Here is a 4506-nt window from a genome sequence, read left to right as displayed (position 1 = left end):
TTTTAAAAAGACGTGTATTCCAATTGTTACCCGTCAGAGAGAGAATACTGCAAGTCTGTGTAGCTTATTGACCTGTCAGAGTCGAAACACCTTTTTTGGAAGACTCCCGATAGGAAATATTCCAGGTGTTGTATTGTTCTTGTACACAAAGTGCATGGAGAGAATAAGCAATAAAATACCAGATGGATTTCCTTTGAAACATCACTACTATCCAGGTGCAGACCCCTCTTTTCACAATCAAAGATTTCCATCATTTTAATGAGACTCTTTTAAGTTATAGTATCAGCGTCTCCTGACCTGAACTGTTGGTCAGTGTAGCACACGCATGGTACTGGTAGAAAGAGAGAGGGCTTGACCTCTCAGCCTGACTTTTTTTCCCTGATAATGGTAATTAAGGTGCCAGTTGGTGCCCACTCTGGCAGTAACCTACTGCAGGGACACACATGGCATGAGGGAGCTGTGCTGAAACTCATTCGGTCTTTGCAAAGAGCCAAGCATGAACATTGCTTTCATTTTTTCCCCTCCTCTTTTCCTTGCAAGGCAGCAGAGCAATAAAATAACAATAATAATAATAAAAAGGCATAATCAGTCTCCCCTCCTGTTCTGACATGTTGAGTTGCCAAAACTCAGATCAAGTCTTTAAGGTCAAGTGAGAACGCAGTGAAAACAGGGGCTTTATTATAAAGGCAGGGCTGTGAACTTTTTAACTCTCGCCATGCTCCCGGATGTGCCTCTTCACACTGTACACAGCTGCTGAAGGCTTCCAGGGCCTGTGGGTGGTGGGTGAGGAAAGGGGAAGAGGTGGTTTAGCTATGCACAATATTTCCCATAAGAAATAAAGCGATTGAGTCTCACCTCACTGCCTGTTTTTCCACATATATTGAGACGGGAATGTATTTATATAACCCTATTAAAAGGGAACACTCAGTAGCAAACTTGGTCTTTAAATAGCTACTGTTCTGCATACTCCAGTCTCCAAACTCCTCAATTTCAACTCACACCCACTTACATTCTTTTGACATATCCCTCAGGTTTTTTGTAACTTTGGGGTCAAATCCAAAACTTATTGAAAGCAGTGGAAAGACATTTGGTGCATTCAGTGGAATTTGGGTAATACTCTTAGAGCTCAGATACCATGGTGATAAATGCAATAAATTACATGGACAAAAGTTGCCCATTTTGGGTTAGCTCTGCCTCGACAGACGCAAATTAAACCATTGCTGTGGACTGCCACAGGAATCAGTCCTGTCCCTTCCATGGTGGCATTCAAGCAGCTCTCAAAATGTTTTAGGAATAAGGGGAATATGTTTATCTTCCATTTAGAGACAAATCAACTAGGGCACAAGCCACAATGAAACCTACAAGTCAAGCCATGCAAAAGAGCTAGAATTAGACCCAGATACCAATCCCTGGACCACCCAGTGGAAAAAGAGAATCTATGAGCTGCTAGCAGCCTTGTAGGCTCTCCTAATGCTTCCCAGGTCCTACTGATGCCAGCAAGAGTGCAGGGCAACCAACATGCTCCCAAAAATCATGGAGTGTTAATAAACTGAGCAGCCCTTCAGGGTTTTGTTTTTACCACCAAGATGCATTATTTCATCCTTTCCACACCCCCACCCACCCCCCAGTGTTCATATTTTCCCTTTGACTCCTGTTATTTTGGTTCCATTTAGCAAATATATTCTTGTTTTTTTTTCCCCCATGTCCCTGCATCCACCTTAGTTTGCCTTTTCTTTTTTTTTTCCTTCTTTCCCTTAAAAACTTTTTTCCTCATTCAGTGCACTAAGTGGATTTACGACCCATTTAGGCAGCTTACAGTGGCATTGCTTCTACAGTTCAGAGGCAGAAGGGCCATAAAAAGATTTACAGTTACAGCAAGAGTCAGTTACATGGAAGTTCGAGATCCAAATTAGACAAAGGGAGTGGGACTGTGACAGTGGCCAGTAAAAGAAGCTTGGAAACAAAAACAAATGGAACTGCTGTTAGAGGGTGGGGGCAGAGAAGGAGGAGGAAAAGTTGCCTGTTAAATTCACGTTACTATTGCAACAGCTCTGTTAATTCTGTTATATAAAGCCCTTTTTCCTCCTTTTTTTTCCTCTCTCGATGTTGTTGTTGGACAGATTTCCTTTGCAAACACAAATCTCAAACCAGAGAGCAGCAGCTTCACACAGTAGTTGAGATTCCAAGGCAGATATTCCCAGGATGTTGGCAGCTGTTTTTGCTGCTGCTGCCGGGACTCCAGGATGCAAACCAGAGGCCAAGTGGCTGCAGGAGTGGACCTGTCAGAGCTGAAGACTTCAGGTTGCATTGCATGAGGATAGTCTGGTTTTTAGAGGAAGGTAGAGACCAGAAAATAGATTATCTTCTCCCCCAGTTGATTTTTCCTGCTGACTTCAAAAGAAACAAGACTGGGCTTGAGCAAATCTGTAACAAGCTGAGGCAAAAGGGAGATTTGCACTGACATTAAAGGAACATGCCTGGGCACATAGACTATGGCTGGAGTCTGCAGAAGGTTGCGGGATGCACATTTGTGGCACTCAGGCCACATACCGTTCTGTCAGAGCTGTGGATGTAAATCACTTTAGAAAGCAACGTGTCCTTCATGGACAGCCTGAAAAGATGGCACCTTTCAGTCTAAAAAGCAGGCATGGCTGTCCCCATCCGGGTGGGTACAGTCACCTCTGCTCTGTTGGTGGGCTGAGCGGGATTGATGCAGGCCAGCTACAGCCTAGGTGCTGTGTAGTTCATAACGTGGCACCACAGCTGTGCTTACAGGCCTCTTTGAGGGATTTCAGCTTCATAGTTCAGGGAATGTTGCCATGCTAATACAGTGACAGGGCTGGAAACTGGTTGGGTCGCAGGTGGAGCAAGCACAAGATGGTCTGCACTTACCCACAGAGGTACAGTCTGTCTAAGTGCAGTATGAGAACTGCTCTGATGAGCCTGTGCTTGACTGTTTACTCCACTTGGTTGGGCTTTTATTGTACCTGTTGTGTATATAGTGTGGAAGCAATCAAAATGAGCTGTATCCAGAGAAGAAAGCCAATGCTTCCCAGATTGTTCTAAATGCTAGGGTTTATAGTTAGTTGGAAAGTACACTATAGTTTTGTCTTTCTTCTCTTTCTGTTGTATTTATTGTGCTACTACCATTTCTAACCAACATCCTGTTCAAAATACCACCTTTAGTTTCACATAGATACAGCACGTCATTCCCTGAAGTCTGTCACAGTGATGCTGTCCGACTGCCTTCTGGGCACCACCCAGTCAATGCTTGCAGGTCAGAAGTGGTGATGTGTCTATTAATGACCTTATTCTATTTTCTCTAGGCTATTGTCACATTGCTCAGGGTGCAGCAGCATGGGATTTTCATTTCCTAATTTCTGAGCACGGGTGAAATTGATGAAGTTCTTGGCATTGCTGAGCCCCTTGCATCTTGTTTTCTTGATGTCTTGTCTATCCTTTACTCACCGTGTGTGAAATTAGTGTTATTGGGACCTCTGGATGAAAAAACCCACCCTATAAACCTTCAATCCTTCTTTGCTCCCACATGTTTGCACATGGATGTCAACACTCAGGTTATCTGTAAGAGGAAAAAGCCAATCAATCACAGTGCTTTCCCCACATCTAGTTAGATGTAGCTGTTCCACCTTCAGAAGAAAAATCTCCTTGTAAGAAGAGTGCTTATTTTAAGAAAGGTGTGGCTGGTGTTTTGCTTTCTAGAGAAAGAAGCAGTCAGCCTCAGAGAGAGGAGCTCGAGTCTAAACCAGAAACAAAGCATAACTCAGACCCTTATTAAAATGTAAAAGCTAATTGACAATAGCCAGACAGACACTCTTACCCCTTTTCCCCCTCCTCCTTATGGCAAACCATATATGCAGTTGGCCTCTTGCAATCCTGGGGCATGTGAAGTGCGTGGTGCTGTGTTTGCTTCAGTCACACTGATGTTTCATGAGGGGCTGTATAAAGCTCAAGTGACCAGTCACTGGGAGCACTGATGGATTTCTGTGGCTCCCACTGGAGATTCTCAACAGGACACTGAACTGCACCAAATCTGCTGTGTCAGGGATGTTCCTGTCTCCCTTTTTTCATGCTCTTCCCCTTCCCTGCTCTCACTTCAGTGAGTCTCATTCCCCTCTTTCAATAAGGGCCTTGAACTTCTGGTAGAGACTTGACATATGAGAGAAAGCATCGAAAAGGAGAACAGACTATATTTTATAAGAGATGGTTAAAATGTATTCTCAAAGTACTGTTTTGTAAAAAATGGAATGTGCTCGTGTGGACAATAGAGCAATTTCCATGAAAAATTCTTGGAGTAGTAAAAGGATTCAGTTTTTGTTAAGGGGGGGAAAGATTGCAAACACATAGTCATTTTACAGACTCACCAGGTCTGTATTTCCAGCTGATTTTTCCTCTCGTTCCCTCCTTTTGTTCTTTTCCTTTTTCTTCTGTGTTTATTCAAGAAACAAATTAAAACACCAAGTACAGTACACCAGTAGCTTTCAGACT

The sequence above is a fragment of the Pezoporus flaviventris genome, unplaced genomic scaffold (assembly GCF_033815535.1).
Source record: "Pezoporus flaviventris isolate CSIRO_AGI_PZ_B2104156 unplaced genomic scaffold, CSIRO_AGI_Pfla_v1 ptg000213l, whole genome shotgun sequence".
NCBI classification, from domain to species: domain Eukaryota; kingdom Metazoa; phylum Chordata; class Aves; order Psittaciformes; family Psittacidae; genus Pezoporus; species Pezoporus flaviventris.
Note: the sequence above shows the minus strand (reverse complement) of the source record.